A 10,712-nucleotide genomic window follows, 5' to 3' on the forward strand; every position below is an offset into this window, starting at 1 on the left:
TTTTTGGATGAAAAGTTGTAATATTACTGATCAAATAATCAATTATAGTGTAAAACTTTTGCAGTTCATAAAGCTTACACTACGTCCTACGCCTTCCCTATTTCTGGAAAAAACTGATGCGACGCCAGTTTACACTTTCTTCGTAACTTGAATACAGAAGGCAGTCTGGCAGAAGCTAGATATTGGACTTCATAACTTGTTAAATATGGATATATATATTTTTTACACAAATGCATCGCTTCGTTTCAGAAGGCCTTTATTAATTTCCCAGAGCCGTGTGGAGTACGTTTATGATGGATGGATGTGGATGGAGACACTCATACTCGTGAACCGTTTTCACTACCATTATAAAGCTTGGATGTGTCCGGATATTTGTCAGTATTTCTCCAGCTGTGTTCATCAGAAAGACGATAGTCGTATACACTTAGAATGGCTTGAGGGTGAATAAAGCTTGGGGTAATTTATCGTTTCAAAGTGAACTAATCAAGCAAATTTTATTTATATAGCACTTTTCTAAACAAATTAATGCAATTCAAAGTGCTTTACAGACAAGAACGAACCAATAAATACAGCAATTAATAAAATTAAAAAGAACAAAAAAATAAAAAAATAAAAATAGACCCATTAAAATACATTAGTTTATAAAGGTTCAAATATGAAATATAAGATACAACATTAAAAATGAAGCAAAACACATGAAGTATAAAAAGGTTTTAAAACTGGTTTCTGTTTGGACACTGAACTAATGAAGTGCAGTAAAAGATAAGTAAGTAAATAAATAAAAAAAATAATTAAAAAAATTACAAAAAATAATGAAAGGCAACTGAAGAATAAGCGGCCTGGGCTGCAAGTCCCGAACTATCACACCAGAGTCCTGATATAACAGCAGAACAAATGTAGACAAGAAACGTATTCAACTAACACTGAGAAGGCCAAACAAGACCTGAAAAACAAGACTAAATAACCTCAAATCAAACCAACTAACAAGGAACAGGGAACTGACAGTAACAGAAACCGAATGGAAACACGGGTGATTTAGACTGAAAAATGTACAGAGCCAGATAATTACCCTCTTGTTGAGCAATACACTGTCTAACCAGAAACCAGTTTTTCTTCCAGAAAAAATGTTTTAAGGAAACATTTCCTAAAAAAAGTACTATAAATATGACCAAAGAACGCAGTTGGCTTCAGACTTCAACTGAAGACATTACCAGACAACTTCTGAACATAACGAATACACACAAGGTGAGACACCACTTTAAAATGATACGGACAGGTAATGTTATGACATGAATGTTATGAGCTGATCTGAACAGTATTGCATGAAGACTCAAAATGCATTAGGAATAAACATTATGTCTTCAGACTAATCAGATGCATATGTCATTTCACCACAGCCAATGGTTAAACATTATTTATTGGATTGTATTCAGTAAAGGAAGGATTTATGCCTTTATTTGTTTTTGAGTTTTTTAAACACTGAATTAGATTGCATTTTAAGGAATTTTATGTGAGAACTAATGAAATCAGTAACACGTAAAAAGAATTTCAGAATGATGACGTAGTCATTATTAAACTTCATATGTGTAAATCATCATTGTTCATTGTTCTTTACTGCAGTCATGGCATCAGAGACCATTGAAGTGGCAGCTCTGGGAAGACCTCTGTATCCTGGTATGCTGTATGACTGCCGCAAGGATGCCTTCATTCCAGGTGCTGTACCTACTAAAATGATTGTTATTCCTTTTTCACCCAAACATGAGTCAACAAAACAGTACATGTGTGGTCATTTTGAGACAAAAGATGAAGCACAAAAATATTGGCATGCTTGCTTCAACAGTTCATTGCGTCCTCATACGTAACTGTTAAAGCCATTTCTCATTTCAGGTGTTACTCTGTGGGATAAGAAGTCACTGAGTGAAGATTTGGACAGTCATCCACAGCCCATGACAGATTTGAAGTTCAGCAGCTCTGACTCTCTCTCTAGTAAGTCCAGTCTCCTGGATGTGAGCGCTTCCCTGAAGGCCAGCTTCTTGGGAGGACTGGTGGAGGTGGGAGGATCTGCCAAATACCTGCGTGACACCAAATCCTCAAACCAACAGTCCAGAGTTACAATGAATTACAGTGAAACCACCAGTTTCGACCAGCTGACCATGACCCAGCTGGGCTCAGCTCATATCACCTATCCTGAGGTGTTTGACCAGAAAACTGGTCATGGGTGTAACGTACGGAGCTCAGGCCGTCATGGTGTTTGATCGGACAGTTTCAGAAGAGGAAAACAAGCAGAAGATTGAGGGAGAACTGAATATCATGGTCAACGCCATCCCTGAATTTTCTTTTGATGGAAAAGGACATTTAGATATGACAAATGATGAAAAGAAAATGGCTGAGAGCATCTCCTGCACATTTTATGGTGACTTCTGCCTTGATGAGAACCCCACCACTTTCATGGAGGCCCTGGATGTGTACAAGAAGCTCCCCAAAATACTTAAGAAGAATCCAGATAATGCAGTTCCAATAAAAGTCTCTCTCTATCCTCTTTCTCTTCTGGATACAAAAGCAGCTCAGTTGGAGAGAGAAATCACCACACGTCTGGTTTCCAACACTGAAGATATAATAGAGGGGCTGTTAGAGGCAGAGAGGAGATGTAATGATCTCTCAAATAACACACTGGTTAATGTTTTCAAAGACATCAAAGAGAGGCTCAGTTCATTTCAGGACTGTCTTAACATTTACAAAATGGTGCTCATGAAAGCTGTGGCCAAGGTCTTGCCTGATATATGAGGAGGAGAGATGGAGGAAAAGTCACTGGAAGACATCCTGAAGATCCACTACAGCTCCCCTTTCAATGCTGACATGCTTAACCAGTGGTTAGATCAGGCAAAGTCTGAACTTAACCTCTTGAGTTCTCAAACCAAGAAGCTGGAGGGAATCAAAACTGAAGATGCAGACAGTCTCAACATCCTCCTCCTTAATCCTGATATTGATGTTTTGGTGTGCTTGACCTTCACATCTCTGAAGTATGAACACCCGTATCTTTCAACCCTGAAGGAGTTTCTGAAATATGTTGAGTTTAAAGAGCTAGATGAGGGAATGAAACCGTGTTCTCTCACGTTAGCATCAAAAGAGTGGTTTAACAATCTTAATGTCATCTTAAAGATGAGAGAGAACTTATCTCTTTTCAAAAGATTTTCAGAGGCTAACAAAGATGAAAAGAGATACCGATTCATTTTATCTGCCATTTCCGATCCATCCCATCCTGGCTCCTCCATCTATCTGTATGAAAAAGGGCAGCTGACAGACACACAGTTCCAGCCCGTGTCGAAGCCTCCCCGACCAGAAGTGAAGGAAGTGAAGGAGCACAGTGTGTCCCTGAAACTGCAGAAGTCCCCGACTGGAGAAACTGTGCAGTACAGAGTGGAGTACAAGCTGGTGAAAGCAGATTCTGGCTCTGAGGAACAGTGGCTTGTCAGAAACACACCTGATGAAGACTTTACTCTGACTGGATTGGAGTTTGAAAAGCATTACTTGATCCGCTACAGGATTGTGGGTAAAGTGGGAGTGAGTGAAGCCAGTGACACTATCAGCCCCAGCCCCATAGGTAAGTGTCATATACAATTATTATATATATATATATTTTTTGCATTAATCTTTATTTAAAAAAAAAATGTAATTAAATAAATATTTAAATAAATAATTAAATAATTAATTAAAAAAAATACACAGACAATGATTGTATTGACAACCATTTCCTAACAGGTGTGGCTATTAATAAACTTGTAACATGTTGAAAAGTGTCTGTCAAAAATAAAAACATCTGTATAATAGAAGAAGATATTATCAAATATCATAACACTATCAATTTTTTATAATATTAACAGTGTAACAAATTAGAACATGTCTGAACATTTGATACCACAGTGTTTTAACATTCTTCTACAATATATATATATATATATATATATATATATATATATATATATATATATATATATATATATATATATATATATATATATATATATATATATATATATATATATATATATATATATATATATACACACACACACACACACACACACACACACACACGTACTGAGGGTCACTGTGGTGGACAATAGGGAAACACACACATTACACACATTCACCTGCTGTCTCTCAGGCTGTGGCACGTCCACACGTATCTCGCAGCCAGTGCTGCTGTCGGTCCCTCTCCTAATATTATCTTTATTTGCTCTACTTCACTCATGGCTGTAAAGTTCTTTATTACATTACTGAATTTGGTGAGGTAGAGATCTCTAATTGATATGTATTTGTGGCAGTGAAGGAGGAAGTGTGTCTCTGTCTCGATCTCTCCTGTCCTGCAGTGAACACACACCCTTTGCTCTCTGGGTAACCAGCTCTTTCTGTGTCTGCCGGTCTCGATGGCTAGACTGTGCTCACTGAGCCTGTACTTGGTCAGGATCCGTTTCTGCTTTGTGTCTTTGACACTTTAGAGATATTCTTCTAATTCATAATTTGATTTTAGACTTCGATAGAATTGTAATTTACTTTGTGTTTTAGTTTCCTCATCCCAATGTGAAAATTCAATTCAATTCAATTCAAATTTATTTGTATAGCGCTTTTCACGATACATATCATTTCAAAGCAGCTTTACAGAAAATGGATGTCAACATTACAATTTAAAGAATGTAGTTAGCAAATAATATACTTTAGGTAATTAATTACAATCACTGTTAGCAGTTTAACTGAAGGTAGAAGCAAAGAGCTCCTGGAAAATGAATTACATTAACAATAAATTAGGATATAGAGATTGTGCAATGTGAATGTTGATCCAGATGATTGCGTCTTCTGAAGTCCTCGCAGGAGCTGGCGCCGTCTCTTCACAGGTGATGGTCGTCTGAGGTCTTCTTAAGAGGCTGGATCCAAACTGAAGCTGATGGACGAGTGTCCCGAGGTAAAACAGAAAAGCAAAAGGAGAATAATTAGCGTAGCTGCTGTTCATAACTTTAAGCAAAGATAGTCATGTGCAGTTGATCTGGTATGAGATGCATTATGTGAATGCTTGGCTAAAGAGATGCGTCTTTAATCTAGATTTAAACTGGGTGAGCGAGTCTGAGCTCCTAACATTATCAGGAAGGCTATTCCAGAGTTTAGGAGCCAAATGTGAAAACGCTCTCCCTCCTTTAGTGGACTTAGCTATCCTAGGTACAACCAGAAGTTCAGAGTTTTGTGACCTTAGAGAGCGTGAAGGATTGTAGGGCGATAGAAGATCGGTTAAGTACACAGGAGCTAAACCATTTAGAGCCTTATAGGTCATTAGCAATACTTTATAATCGATACGGAACTTAATAGGTAACCAGTGTAGAGATGATAAAATTGGTGTTATATGATCATATTTTCTTGACCTGGTAAGAACTCTAGCAGCTGCATTTTGTACTAATTGTAGCTTATTTATTGATGAAGCAGGACAACCAGCTAATAATGCATTACAGTAATCTAGTCGAGATGTCATGAAAGCATGAACTAACTTTTCTGCATCAGAAATAGATAACATATTCCGTATTTTAGCAATGTTTCTGAGGTGGAAGAAGGCTGTTTTTGTAACATATGAGATATGATTTTCAAAGGACAAGTTGCTGTCTAATATAACACCCAGGTCTTTAACTGTCGAGGATGGAGTAACAGTACATCCTTCTAAATGCAGATTGTAGTCTGAGAGATTCTGTGTACAGGTTTTTGGTCCAATAAGTAATACTTCAGTCTTATCTGAATTTAATAGAAGAAAATTACTAGTCATCCAATGTTTTACTTCTTTAACACACTCTGTCAGTTTGGATAATTTAGAGATTTCATCTGGTCGTGATGAGATATATAACTGAGTATCATCGGCATAGCAGTGAAAACTAATTCCATGTTTTCTTATAATATTGCCGAGTGGCAGCATGTATATTGAAAATAGCAGAGGGCCTAACACCGATCCTTGCGGCACTCCATAGTTTACTATCGTGATCTTAGATTTTTCCCCGTTTATATAAACAAAATTGTGACGGTCTGATAGGTACGACTTAAACCACCGTAATGCCTGTCCCTGAATACCAATGTAATATTGTAGTCGATCTAGGAGTATTTTATGATCTATAGTGTCAAACGCAGGGGAAAAGAGGGTACCTCTAAGGGAATGTGGTTAGGGGGCCCAAAGAAACCCCAGCCAGTCACTTGCCAGGGGAACATAATCGACCCTGATTGCCACCAGGGAGGCCGACTTGGTCTAATTACAGTAACCTAGTCTTGGCCAACAACCTGTCTGATCACAGTCTCAATTCACATTCCTCAGAGAATATATCCAGTAAGAGTGTCTGCAAAGAGGCAGTAACTAACTCAAACCAGAGCGTAGAGACGGGCATCCTGGAGTGCAGGACTCAGCTTAGCGCTTTTTACCCTTACCAATGAGGGGAGTAACACTCTGCTCAATCCTAGAATCTACTCAGCGCTTGATTATTTGCACTGAGGCTGTGTCTACTCTGAAGGAACCCAACAAGGGGAGTACAACAGGGAGGCCTCAGAGAGGAGTACTTGGCCTGACAACTCTGATAAGAGGAGGCCAGAACTAGGAAAAACTACAATCACAAAACAGGGGTAGTATAAAAAGGGCGTAAATGCTACTAGCAGACCGCCTAAACCCTAGTTCTTGCCTAGGCCAGCTATAGCTGTGGGCCTATAAGGCCAACACATAAGCATAGATCTGCCTGGGGCTAAGAAACAACAGCCTCTACCAACGACTCTCAACTGAGAGGAGGCAAACTCTGAGAATACTAAATTTCTACAGTAAAGCTTAGATGACAAAGCTCAACCCAAGCACACAATGTCAGGCAGCCTGTAAGGCCAACGCTAAACATACATACATCTGAAGTTAGTGAAAACTAATCTGAAAACTCTAGCATTTATCAGAGGAGAAAGCTAATTAACCATAAGGTGGCTAACAGTGCGGCTTAGTTAATGCCGACATCTGAATACATATGAATGGTAGCTTCAGTGTCTGCAAATTCTGCAAAGAATAAAGCCAACACATCCATAAAGGGGACTAACAAAGTACTACCCTAATAATAAATCATTCCAGCCAACCTAATGGAACTTCAGGGCCCGCCTATCACAAGATAGTTGCACTCATCTCGTCAGTCGGAGGCGTCGACACGTACCCATACTCACTCCATCAACATTAGCGAATTAAACTGCTGATGTTGATGAATGCGAGCTGAATACAGGTTTGTCCATGCCCTCTCAATCTCAGTATGAAGATTAAGAAGGAATGGAAAGCTTACGGTGGCTGGAGGATTATGGCAAAAAAGGAACCGTTCGTCGAACCGTTCGTTTCTTTCTTAACCTGCTCCAATGGCAACTGCAGTCTGCCAGAGGTGGGCCTATTTTAATCAAAGAAGTAAAACAGGCCCACAACATTAAAGATCCAGCAGTATATTTCATTGTACACATGGGGTACTTTTTATACATGTGTGCACCAAACCCATCTGGTGGGTTTGCTGCCAAAAACTCTTTTTTTAGTTTCATCTGACCATAGAAGCCGGTCCCTTTTGAAGTTCCAGTCGTGTCTAACAACTTAATATGCTGGAGATTGTTTCTGGATGAGAGCAGAGGATTTTTCTTGAAACCCTCCTGAACAACTTGTGGGGATGTAGGTGCTGTTTGATCATTTTTAGGCTTTCTGAGACTCAAGACTCAACTAATCTCTGCAATGCTCCAGCTGTGATCCTTGGAGAGTCTTTGTCCACTCAAACTTTCCTCATCACTTCACATGTAAATATGAATGGGAATATACTTTATATAGTGTATAATGAGATATTTTACTCATAAAAAATTCTAGGGGTGCCAATAACTGTGCCAACATGTTTTGGAGAAAAACATTTATTTCATAATGTGATTTTCCCCCAACTTGTAATTATTTTCCTTCAATGAAAGGTTAAATATTTGCTAATTTTATGAATTAAAGATCAAAAGAATAAACAATGCAGATTTATTTTAACAGTCATCTTTGATCATATTTACCAAGGGTGCAAATAATTCTGACCACCACTGTGTATATATATATATTATATATATATATAATTATTTTACTGGTAAATATTACTTATAATCATTGCTAATAATGATAAAATATATAATTATATAATACATAGGTTAGAATAGTATATACATACTATAGTTAAGGGAACGTAACATTGGCCATTAACCCACATGTCAACAGCTTCGTTCGGTCCTTTGTGTTTAAATGGAAGACTTCACACTGAGGGTCTGTGGCCTGTTTGCAACCATCCACATGCCCTTCAGTTTAGGGGTGAATGTTGTGGGACACTTGTTGTTTTTGCTCACTTTTTATGATAAATCAAATTGAAGGAAAAAGCGGGACATTCTTTAAAACGCTTAACATGAAAAATGCTGGCGTAAGATATTGGAGGAACAAATTCAGTAGTCTACTACACAGCTTATAAATAAAGCATGTAGGCTACAGACAGGCAGATGAGCCCAGATTATGAACACAATTAATTACACGTTTAAGCATTTTCCTAGAAATACCGTAAAAAATAAAGAAAACACTTGATGCATAAAGACAGTGATGTTAAAAGACCAACAAAGCTTAAGCAGGTCAGGCCGAATATGAAGGCAACACTTACACGTTCAGCGCTATAAACCGATAGAAATGCTAAACATAAACATATTGTACTTCCACTTTGTTTACGTTGCCCTTGTCTTAACAATAGATGCTGTTGATGACAAGAAATGTGTGAGAAAATAGTTTTACCCTGGTTGTTGTTTTAGTGGGATTAAACCATGTAAAGCATTAATGTCCAGCGACACGGCCGTAATGCATTGCTTTCAGTGAGAATTGAGGAACATTTCATGTCAAACCTCCACTGAGGCAAAGGGCAAAAGACTTGTTGAATTGTAATTATGATATTTTATTGCTTGTACTGATTTTAGCATTTAAAAAAGGCTCATATTCACACTGAACCATGACTGTAACACAATGTATTAATCATTATTATTTTTTTCTCTCCAAATCCAAGGAAATTGTGGTCTCCTTTCTCATGACTGTCCAGTACACTACATAGTTATTAAACCAGTGTGTGAACTAGAATTTGGGAAGATAAACTGCTACCAATACCAAATAAAATAACAGTAAAATAACAGTATCCATAATTAGATTAATGACAATATATCTAGTATTTTAATGCAGGATAATTAAAATGATGCAACATATTTACAGAAGACCATGGAGTGACTGTAAAACACATTAATTTCTAGATTGACAGTGGAGCGAATAGATAAATCAGGATTAATTTTATCCTGGTTGTTATCCTGCTCTGGAGAATAAATCTTCATAGTAATTAATAGCTTAATTTAGCCTGCTTTCATGCAACTGAGTCAGGGCTAAATTCAGCCAGGATAACTGTAAAATCCCAGCTTAATCCCTTATCCTGCTTTTGTGCAATACCCCCTGTTAAAAAAATGTGTCAATAAATCATTCATTCAAGAGATTCTTTCAAAAACACTGATTCATCCAGTAATGAAACAAGTGAAGTCTTAATGAGTGTCATTGAATCAACTGATTTATAAAAATAATTCATCCAAATTAATTAAACATATTAAATAGACTGCAGAAATTAACATTTTGTCAGAACCTCTAATAAACTGAAGTTCTCTGATATCTTTTTTCAATGCACTCTATAAATGAAACACAAGATGGCGCCAGTTGTTTGTATGAAATAAGATACATATTGCCATGGACAACAGTGAACATGTCTGAGTACTAAATACTGATGGACCAATCAGAATCACGTTATAGAGAGCCATATAATAAACGCCTCAATCAACTTTGATTTTTGGCCCTTCGTTTCATTGATTTTTAAACTGATGGAGCGCATTAAGGTTTCCAATGAGACGAGATTCTGTAATATAGGAGAAGATCCTAAATCAAGTTAAGATTTGTGAAGAATCCTGAATGAACTCATCAGATCTGAACTCAAGACTGAAGATAGAAAGATTCTGTAATAGATCCAGACCAGAGCAAAGCATGCTGAACTAAACATCCACTGCCCAGTTTCAGTTCATTCAACACAAATGATGAAGTAATCTTCAGTTTGACGTGTTTATGTGGATTTTATACAATTAAATCAGGACAGAATGTGCAGTAATTGTGTGGTTTTAACTAATTTTAATGAAGTTCATTTAACAAGCAGCCAAAATCAATTTTACTAGGGCTTGCATAGACTGCTCGAGTAGTTGAGAGATTGACTACTTCAACCACTAGTCGGCGCTGTCGGAAACAATCGACTACTCGAGCGTGCATTTTTTTATTTTTTTTAAAAAGAGAGATATTTCACAATATTGTAAATCTTTCCATTTTAAACTATGGTTTTAAACCAAAAAGGGGAGCCAATGGATATCACACAAGAAGCAACATGCAAACTTTGCGCAAGAGTTATGCCTTAACCTCGGTCAGTAGGCTATTCAAAGTGAACGTAAAAAGTGACAGAGCTGTCTGATGCTGCATTAATGGATATTCTCTCAGAGACGAATTTCAAAATAATATGCTGATAACGGTATATAACCATCTTAAATTCTATTGTTTTTCTTGTGGCCATACATATAGTGAAACAAATGATAATAATAGTATTTCGTGTTAATAGTATTTT

At 37.3% G+C, this 10,712-nt stretch overlaps 1 pseudogene; it reads left to right on the forward strand.

Annotated features, from left to right (window-relative positions):
* The first annotated feature begins 1,030 nt into the window (after positions 1-1,030).
* On the forward strand, positions 1,031-3,888 carry LOC125249335 (annotated as a pseudogene).
* Positions 3,889-10,712: the final 6,824 nt, after the last annotated feature.

The sequence above is a fragment of the Megalobrama amblycephala genome, linkage group LG16, assembly GCF_018812025.1.
Source record: "Megalobrama amblycephala isolate DHTTF-2021 linkage group LG16, ASM1881202v1, whole genome shotgun sequence".
NCBI classification, from domain to species: domain Eukaryota; kingdom Metazoa; phylum Chordata; class Actinopteri; order Cypriniformes; family Xenocyprididae; genus Megalobrama; species Megalobrama amblycephala.